The following is an 11,334-nucleotide window of genomic DNA, read 5'->3' as shown; positions in this document are numbered from 1 at the left end:
CCTGTTAGTAGGGTTTTTCCCTATCCTGTTAGTGGTTGGACTTCCATCGATTTGGGTCCGACATATCCACTGGTATTATGGTATGGGAGCCACCTCCTGAAGCGACGGCAAAGCGTGCTACATGCCAGAGCCCGGTCTGTCTCTGTTATCTGATCCTTGACCTCGAGTTATAGGGAGTTCACTTTGCATGCATGTATAATCATACTCTCATACTGAGCATTTTATGCTCACATCTCGTACTCTGTGTTTCTGGACACCCTATTCCATGGGGCAGGTTTGCGATTGGACGAGGCGGGTGGATCCAAGAGGGGCTAGGCAGTTGTTGGCCAGCTGGAGCTTTGCCTAGGTTTTATTCTGTTGTTATTAGATTGATTAAGCTGTTCGATCTGGTTGTATAATATTTGGGTATTTACAGATTCCTTGCCTTGGGATTGTATATTGTTTATGGTTTCCGCAGTTTTATTCTGATATCCATTTAATTAAGTTAATTGCATGTCTAAGTTCTGTTTAGTAGGTGATCCAGGTAAGGGTCACTACACCATGATCCCTCTTCTAGATTCTCATGATAACTCGGAAGCATCTGACTTCGTATTCTCAGCAGAGGAACAGGAATTTATTGCGGCACAAGACGAATGTCCCTTGGCATACTTTCCATTTGCTTCCTCATCAGCCGCTGAACCTACATCACGTGCTGATCTCATCACTGGCCCTCAACTGATTGACCCAATCACAACAGTTGCTGGTGATAATATTCCTGAGATCCCACTCACATCAGTCTCAGATGTTATGCAATCAATTTTTGATGATGAACAACCAACATCTCCTCTTCTGGATATCCATTCTGAAGACTCGCCCAACCGACGACTGACGTCTCGCAACCCTCCAGTCCAATTCATCAAACAGATCAGGTGATTGGAATCGATGTCCGTTCATCGATCGAGACCACCAAAGTCTCGCCTCCAAAAGATCAAACTGCCACACTTGCTTCAACTTCAGTTGCTGACTCCGAACCAGCGAATTATGCTTTGGAACGCATCGTAGAAGATCTTCGCGTGACCACACAGCGACTCAGCAATCGCATACAAGGACAGGACGCTGGCATTGACAACACAAGATCGGCGATTATGTCTCGTCTTAACAGTTTGTGTTTTGAACTCGGCAGATGCGTCACTGAACTGAAAAACTACAAAGAATGCAATCTTCGTGCTATGGGTACTATTGTCAAACAGGTCTCTCAAACTATTCGTCGCACGAATTAGCATACTTCAACGCAAATCTCAGTTCTTCAGGCTGACTTAACCGCTCATATCGACTCCCGTATTGACACTTTTCAAACCACTGTCGGTGCTTAACTAGGAGAGATCATCTCTCATCTCACCCGTGGTGATGTCAAAAAGGGGGAAGTATCCAGAAATCAGTTGACACCTCTGCACAGAGAATGCAAAGGAAGTAAGGTACATTGTATGTACATTTTATTTACTTAACACAATGTAGGTGTAATAGGTTTTCACTGCTACTTATCAATGATTGCTTGTAACATTAATTGTTCAATGCAATTCATCTTCGCAATGAATTCATTTCGTCTACTATCTTCTTTAAATGATTTTTGGGGCCTAGGTTTTGTCATCACCAAAAAGAGGGAAATTGTTGAATCCTGACTTTTGGTGATAAAAAAACAATACTTTGTTGTTTAGTCGGCCGCCATTTATTTGTATAAACAGCAGCTACGTCAACAAAACAAAGACATCTACCAACGTCAGCCAAAGCATGCAAAGCAGTTGTACGTCAACCGAACAAAGACATATCTACCGACGTCAGCCAAAACATGCAAAGCAGTTGTACGTCAACCGAACAAAGAACTCATCTACCGACATCAGCTAAAGCTTGTCAACCAACGAATAATGCAAAACAGTTGTATGTCAAACGAAACAAAGCCATATCTACCGACTGAGATATCTACCGAACTTCAAATACAAAAAGCTTCATGCTACATTTCGAAGTTACAGTTTCCCAGATCTCAGAAAGTGACAAGACAACTGAAAATCAAAATGACGAAGCATTTAAGGATTCATCTGATAAAGTGAGAAAGCCTTAAATAGCATTTAATGTGAGAGACACATTGAATAGAAAATTAAAGGCGCCCCCAGTACGAAATATTCAGAAAACTTTATCAGTAGGGAAATCTTACCGTTGGACAAAGAAGAAAGACGCTGAAGACAAAGGCTATATATATCAAAGCCTTTCTAGACAGAAAATACGACACAACAACGCTTATTGAGAATCTGTCTATCTGAGCTCTCGAACCTCTCTTGAATACTCGACCGCTCAAAGAGAAAAACCTTAGCTTAAACAGCCTTATCCGATCTTCGAAGAGATCTTTTCAAGGGTTGCTCAAATCCAGATATCGTTTGAAGAATGCTACCTGATACAAGGATTTGAGAAGTCTTAAGTCCTCGAGAGACTAAGACAATCATCATCACCATCTGAAGAAAAGTTTGATAAGAGCTTTAAATCTTATCACTATGAATCTAGGAGTTCCATATTAGGCATTGGATAAGTCCTAACTTGGATCGGGTGTATTGCAAGACATTGTAATAACCAAAGTCTTCTAGTGAATCCTTTCGAGGTGGAAGAAGGGGTGATGTAGGAGATTGAGTTTCGAACATCCAAGAAACATATCTGTGTCTACTTACGTTATTGCATTGCATCATTTCATGGATATCATCTAGCATATTGAGAGCTATTTTCGCACTAATCTTAGTTGCTCTTATATCTCTAGCAGGCTAAAAGAAAATTGGTCGAGTGAACTAACATTTACTCAACCATATTGCATTAGATTTTAAAGACTATCATTATTGTGTATTCACCCCCCCTCTTCACACGATATCGATCCCCAACAAGTTCTTATTATCAAGAGGTTGATTAATAAGAATGGAGCTATATAGGGTATCCTTATATAAGAGACTTTTTGATCCCGAATCTCATGGAGATGTGAACCCACTATTAGTTGTATCAATGAACCATTGAGGGTCACACAAGTACTAGCTTTCTAGATTCCGTTGAGATTAAAATTAGTTCAATGTGTTGAACAACTTATAAATGAGTTTATAAGTAAAATAAATTAGAAGCATGAATTCTAATGGAGAATAAATGAGAAAGTAACTTTTAATTTGTGAATGTGTTCCAAGATTAAAAGTTGACTTGAATAAATAATTAGTTTTTGAAATTGATGATTTTCAAAACTATTATTTTGAACTTAATTAAATTAATTCAAGGGTTGAATTAATTTTTCCTAGTAGACTTTGTAAAAAAAATAATTAAATTAATTCCAGTGTTGGATTAATTAAACACTATTGAGTCTAGTAGAGCTCAAAATAAAATAGTGTTGAATAATTATTTTACTAGTGGGCTTGAATGAGTTCAAGTTGAATTTAATTAATTGATTAAACTTAAATGAGTTTTAGTTTAATAATTAATGAAATATTAAGTTCAAGGGGCCATGTATATATATATATATATATATATATATATGTTTGACATATATATATTTATATAATATATGTGAGAGGGAATATGAAAGGTTAAAGGTTGGATGCAGTTTTCCATGCATGGTTTAATTGCATATTTATCTTATCTTTGAACATGATTATGATAATTATTCAATATTCATTATCCATATATATTGCAAGTGGCCGTGCACTACAACACACAATTCTCAAATTTTGTCTTTTTTTTTGGGAGAAAAGAAAAGAAATACCTCAATGAAAAATGCTCTAAATATTCTAGTGCATATTTAGAGTGGATCTAGTAGACTAGTCGTGGACCTAATTCGAAGAGGAGCTATTTTCGAACAAGGTGCATCCTTGGAGGCTTGAATCCATTTGAGCAAGGTGTTCCCTTGGAAGCTTGTATATTGTGTCTACCATTTCAAGAGCAAAGTTGTTCACAACTTGGTTGGAGTCATAAATCAATCTTTTGAGATTGATAGGTAAAATATTCTTAAACACCCTATGGATGTTTGATGATTTTAATGCTACACAAGTGCTCAGTGTTTTTTAATAAAAATTTTAAAATTCCACTACGTTTCCGGGCATGAGGTAACCGATCCCTAACTGGGTCTGGGTGGTATAAAATCGAGAGGGGTAGGAATTGGGGATTTAGGGATTGGATTGAGGGTTGCACGATTTGTTAGAGTAGGTGCCCGTCGTGCCAATGTGTTGGTAGATGGTCCTTGAGAGGACTCTTGTATGACAATCTTTATTTTAATAATATTTGACATTATTTAATTTCGCAAACCTTTATCTGTATACTGATTCAAGCTGCATAGATAAAGCTCTTGAATATACAAATAGTAGAAAAAATATGATATGGTCATGGGATGACTATCATGAAACTCATATTTGGAATACTGTATATTATAAATTGTTCCTAGTCGATTCAGCCGCCACAAAGAAGGATAAAGGTCGCTCGATCTTGAGACTAGTATATGCGATGTGAGTACCACGTTTCATTGGCAGGGAACATGGTGATGTCCAAGCATGCAAATAGGTGCTCCTTGTAGAGTGCACTGAACAACCCTCCCTAAAGGACTTTCCAAGTGGTTATCACTTGTCAAGTGGAGAAGTCCTAGTTTATGGTTGTACACCGTTAGTCCTTACGACCCGGGACAACATGGAGACTCTATACGCTAGAGCTTCACTTTGACTTGTTTACTGACTCAACTGGGGTCATCAGGTGGCAATGTTGGGTGTTGTGTCCAAACATATAGGAGTCGATGCATTGTAGTCGGGGATTCACCGCTTACCTACGGGTATGGATATCCTATGTGATCTCATGCATATGTATCTTGAAATCTCTGATCAGATTAGGTGGTAATTAAGAATGGGTTTCTTGAATTTCACCTTCGATGCAACTACGACATGACACATAGTTATCAATTCAATGACAACTCTCGATAAACCGATGATTATCGAATCGATCGGGATATATGAGTTGAAGGGACCGTACTGTACGTTAACCATAATTGATTGGTTCTTGTAGGCACTATCATTTGATACCTAAGGAGTCATGTAAGCGATGCTCCTAGATGTTTAACATGACTGGTTGGTTACTATCGAACTTGAGTTTTCTGACGTTCTTATTATCAAGGGGTTGATTAATAAGAATAGAGTATATAGGGTATGCTCACATAAGAGACTTGTTGATCCCGAATCACATGGAGATGTGAACCCACCGCTAGTTGTATCAATGAACCATTGAGGGTCACACAAGTACTAGCTTTCTAGATCCCGTTGAGATTAAAATTAGTTCAATGTGTTGAACAACTTATAAATGAATTTATAAGTAATATAAATTAGAAGTATGACTTCTAATGGAGAATAAAGGGGAAAGTAACTTTTAATTTGTGAATGTGTTCCAAAATTAAAAGTTGACTTGAAAAATAATTAGTTTGTGAAAATGGTGATTTTCTAAACTATTATTATGAACTTAATTAAATTAATTCAAGAGTTGAATTAATTTAACAATAGTAGACTTTGTAGTGTACAAACAATTAAATTAATTCAAGTGTTGGATTAATTAAACACTATTGAGTCTAGTAGAGCTCAAATCGATGTAGTGTTGAATAATTATATACTAGTGGACTTGAATGAGTTCAAGTTAGATTTAATTAATTATTTAAACTTAAATGGGTTTAAGTTTGATATTTAGTTAAATATTAAGTTCAAAAGTCATGTATATATATTTATATATGTTTGACATATATATATATACATATAAAATATATGTGTGTGGGAAATTTGAAGAGTTGGAAGAATGGATGCAATTTTCCATGCAAGTCTTGCACTTTTCCATGCATGGTTTAATTGCTAATTAATCTTTGACCTTGAATTATTATTTATCAATATTCCTCATACAATATAAATACATGGCCGTGGGTTCCCTTGAAAATTCTCCAAGTTTTTGTCTTTCATTTTTTGGAAGAAAAATGCAAGAAACATCTCAATGAAAAATGCTCTAAATATTCTAGTGCATATTTAGAGTGAATCTAAATTATCTAGTCGTGGACCTTATTCGAAGGAGGAGCTATTTTGAAGAAGGTGTACTCTTGGAAGCTTGTAGATTGTGTCTACCATTTCAAAAGCTAAGTTGTTCACAACTTGGTTGGAGCCATAAATCAATCTTTTGAGATTGATAGGTAAAATCTTCTAAAACACCCAATGGATATTTGATGATTTTGAATGCTACACAAGTACTCGGTGTTTACTATAAAATTTTGAAATTTTGCTGCGTTTTCGGGCATGAGTTAACCGATTCCCAACAGTGGTATCAGAGCTTAGGTTACTCTTTTGTGAAGCATTTGTTGAATATTATATTGAGGTCAATTTCTAACCGCATGAGAAAATTATTTTTTAACTTTTGGGGCTGTTTTTAAAAATATTTTGAGATCACTTTTCAGGCAGCCTATGGGATTCCCGAAGGGTTGCTAGGTCAGCCTACGGGCTGCCCCTCATGTTTAATAAAAAAAAATTTAATTAATTTTGGCCGGAATCCGGCGACGGAGTTTTGGTAACGACTATGACGACTTGAGTTTCCAAAAGGTATTTTGGGATATCACGTGTCATAGGCCCTAAGTTATTAAAAACATTATAGTTGATTTTTGTGAAAAATTAAACTTTATAATGTATGATTTTTCTCATGAAATAAATATTTAGAAGTGTGACTTTGATTATTTATAGTAAATTATGATTTACAAGAAATTCGGTTATAAATAAATTAATTTGAAAGTAAACAAAGGTGTTTGTTTATTTTGTTAATTTTTTTTATAATTGTGGCGGTTAGTGATTGGACCAAGATATATAATATTTGATCAATTGATTATTGTGATAATTAATTGATGGTGTATGATATGTGATATTATGCATGAAGAATGATCGAAAGCCCAAGACCAATTTGCTAGGTGTATGCTAGGATATTTTGTGTTGAATGAGTTGTAATAGTTTTCAAATTATAAAGTGGGCTTGGTTTATTGCCCGTTCCCACCCCATGAGATGTATCCCTATTTGCCATGAATATTTTATTGTAAAATATTTAATAGTGGAAGATCAAGATTGGAAGATGGTGGGACATGATGAATTATGAAGATCCAAGAAATGTAAATATTGGAAGCTTATGTAATTGTTGCATTTGCATCCCATGCATTCCCTAGGATTGGACCTAGGCCCGTGTTTGGCTCACACGGGCCGAATAGTTTTGGGGCGATTGATCATTCTTGTTAATTTACTATTTATAATATATGCATGATATATTATAAATAATGAGTATGTCATTATTATTTTATAATAACAAAGTTGCATGAATTCGGCAATCATACGATCAAACATGGCGAGTTTTTAAAATTAACGATGAGACCATCTCAAAATTAAAAACCCTCATTTTGAATTAGATTCAAAATTTATATCAAGCCCAAAAAGGGGAATTATAAATTTGTTTATAATTTTTATGTCTTCCATCGACAATGGGTGCATGATGAACGCTATCCGTATTCAATGCTTGACTCATATTATTGGGGGGGCTTGGATGCCGGAAAGCTGTGACATCCATTGACATGGTGATGTGAACTATGTGGAACTTCCATTACTTCGGCTCATATTATTGGGAGAACTAATGGCGACCGTACATTAAGGTTCGATATCGATGGGTAAGGTTGACACATAAAGATGAACGGCGTCATATTATTGGGTCCTAATCAAGCGTGAGACAAAAGTTTACGTAAGGGTTGCATGGAGATGCAATTGGAAACTACCTTTTAGGAATTGTGATTGACTGATATTATTCGGGATCATGATTGGCTAATTGGACCTTACGTACCTACTGAGGAAATGTGTTTTCCGTTTTCACTAGAGGGTAGAGAAAATGTCAAAACAGTGGGAGTAAAATTTATAAAGTTAAAGTCCATACTTTATATCTTATTAAATATTTTAAAATAGTCATTAACATTTATCTGTTAGTATTTTTCAGTACAAAGTTTTTGACAATGTCATCGATTCGCAATCCGTTATCTGCAATACTCAAAAAACATGTACTGACTGGTCCAAATTACCTCGATTGGCTAAGAAATCTGAAAATCATCTTGAACTCAGAGAGGATTGCATATACACTTGATGAGTCGCCCCTTAATAAGGATTCGACTAATTGTAGCCCTGAGGAGCTACAAATTTACAAGGATTGGCATGACCATGACTTGAAAGCCAAGTGTTATATGTAGACTTCTATGAATGATGAGCTGCAGAGGCATTTTGAGGATGCTAAGAATGCTGCTGACATTCATTTATATATCAAAGAGCTCTTTGGTGAGCAAACACGCGCGCTTAGACATGCGACAGTCAAGGAGCTGATCTCTTTGCGCATGCGAGATGGGGCTTCGGTCCATGAGCATGGTGTGAGGATGATTGGGCTTGTGGAAAAGCTCGTTGGCATGGATCTTGTGTTGACAGCCGAGTTGACCACGGACGTGTTGCTCTTATCACTGCCAAGCTCGTTTGATCCTTTCGTGGTGAATTTCAACATGAACAAGTTAGATCTGACCCTTGAGGAGTTGATTAACATGCTTGTTACGTTTGAATCCATAATCAAGAAAGAGAAGTCTGTTCTTTATGTGGGATCTTCATTTGGTGCAAAGAATAGACCACGTAGGAAAGGAAAGAAGCGTTCTTTCCATGTTCCCAAGAAGAATGTTCCCTTGAAGAGGCAAGCGCCGAGTCCCGTTGTGGCAGCCACACCAGTTAAGGCTAACAAGACTAGTGACGTCTGTCATTACTGCAAGAAGCCTGGACATTGGAGGCGTAATTGCAAGGAATATCTTGACCAGAATGGTTCTGGAAAGGGTATGTTTTACATTGAAGTGAACATTTCACTTAACTCTTCTTCTTGGGTATTAGATACCAGCTGTGGCTCACATCTCTGTAATGATTTGCAGGTGATGGAAAGAAGTAGGAGACTCAAGGAAGGTGAGACCTTCTTGAGGATGGACAATGGAGCAAGAGTTGCTGCAAAGATATTGGAGATGTTTACTTATTGTTGGACAATGATTTTAAATTAATTTTGAAAGATGTTTTGTTTGTACCAGATTTGGTGAAAAATATTATTTTCATTTCTATGCTTGATAAAGATGGATATTCTTGTTTATTTGGCAAAGGTGTTTGCAATATTTATAAGAATGAATGTTTAATTGGTACAGACCAATTGGAAAAAGATCTGTATAATTTAAAATTGAAAGATATTTCATTGTATAATGTCCAAGAGATATCAACAACATCCAAAAAAAAACAAGATACTATGAATCCGGCACACTTGCGGCATGGTCAATTAGGTCATATATCTTTAAGAAGGATGAACAAGCTAGTGGGAGAAGGCATGTTTGATATGTCTGATATTAATTCTCTTACTACTTGTGAACCCTGTCTAAAAGGAAATATGACCAAAATTCCCTTTAAGGGCCATGTGGAGCGAGCCAATGGACATTCCTAATTCGTCACCTTTACCGATGACTTCTCTAGTTATGGGTATGTGTATTTGATGAAATAAAAATCTGAAGCTTTTAAAATGTTCAAAGAATTCAGAAATGAAGTAGAAAAACAGTTGGGACGAAGCATTAAGGCACTTTGATCGGATCGAGGTGGTGAGTACTTGAGTACTGAATTCCAAGAGTATCTTAGGGAGAATGAGATTCTCTCGCAGTGGACTCCTTCTGGTACACCTCAGTTGAATGGTGTTTCAGAACGTCGTAACCGAACTTTAATGGACATGGTTTGATCTATGATGGGGATATGCACTTGAAACAACGTCACTGTTGTTGAACAATGTCCATTCAAAGGCAGTTGATTAGACACCATATGAGATATGGATGGGAAAGCCTTCTAAGTATTCTTATCTTAGAATATGAGGGTGTCCTGCTTATGTGAAGCAGACAGTGAGAGATAAATTGGATGCTCGATCCATTTTATGCTACTTAGTGGGATATCCAAGGAATTTGATTGGATATTATTTCTATCATCCAAAAGAAACAAAGGTGTTTGTTTCTGGGAATGCAACCTTCTTGGAGAAGGAATTTCAATTGGATAGAAAATGGGAGATGATAGAACTTGAAGAAGTTCGAGAAACACCCACGATTGTAGAGCCCATACCCGAAAAGCCAAGAGAGGAGATACAAGCTCCTAGAAGATCCGAGAGAATCTCGAGACCACCTATGATGTATGGTCTGCTTCTTGAAGAGGGCCAAGATGATCTTGACCATGGATGTGATTCAAGGACCTTCAAGGAAGCGTTGTCTGATGCCGATTCATCCAAGTGGCTTGAAGCTATGGAATCTGAGATGAATTCCATGCATTCGAAACAAGTGTGGAATCTTGTGGATCCACCTGAGGGAATTGTTCCTATAGGGTGTAAATGTATTTACAAGAGGAAACTTGGAGAGGATGGGAAGGTGGTGACCTTCAAGGAGCGATTGGTAGCAAAAGGGTATACTCAAAGGCAAGGAGTTGACTTTGAGAAAACTTTTTTCTCCAGTCGCAATGTTCAAGTCTATAAGGATAATGCTTGACATAGCTGCATGGTATGACTATGAAATATGGCAGATGGATGTAAAGACAACTTTTATTAATGGGGATATTAAGGAAGATTTTTACATGCCTCAGCCTGAAGGGTTCACATCTATCGAAAGTGAGTATAAGGTATGCAAACTTCAGAGATCTATTTATGATCTCAAACAGGCATCTAGGAGTTGGAACCTCAGATTTGATGGTACAATCAAAGAGTTTGGTTTTATTAAGAATCCTGAGGAACCATGTGTATATAAGAAGGTCAGTGGGAGTGCCGTGACATTCCTGGTACTTTATGTTGATGACATTATACTCATTGGAAATGATGTAGGAATGTTGCAATCAACTAAAGTATGACTAGCGAGTAAGTTCTCGATGAAAGACTTGGGTGAAGCATCTTTTGTATTGGGAATACAAATCTATCGGGATAGATCAAAAAGATTGATTGGTCTCACCCAGTCTGCATATATTGATACCATCGTGAAGAGGTTCTCGATGGAAGAGTCTAAGAGAGGACATCTACCAATGTGTCATGGCGTGTCTCTATCCAAGTCCATGTCTCCCAAGAATGATGCAGAGATAGAGGCGATGCCACGCATTCCATATGCATCTACAATTGGTAGTATCATGTATGGAATGATATCTACACGTCCTGATGTGGAATTTTCACTAAGTGTTACGAGTAGATATCAATCGAACCTTGATCTTCCACACTGGAAAGCTGTGAAAGACATTC

Source organism: Henckelia pumila, chromosome 1, assembly GCF_033568475.1.
Source record: "Henckelia pumila isolate YLH828 chromosome 1, ASM3356847v2, whole genome shotgun sequence".
Lineage (NCBI taxonomy): Eukaryota > Viridiplantae > Streptophyta > Magnoliopsida > Lamiales > Gesneriaceae > Henckelia > Henckelia pumila.
This window is presented reverse-complemented; position numbering follows the sequence as displayed.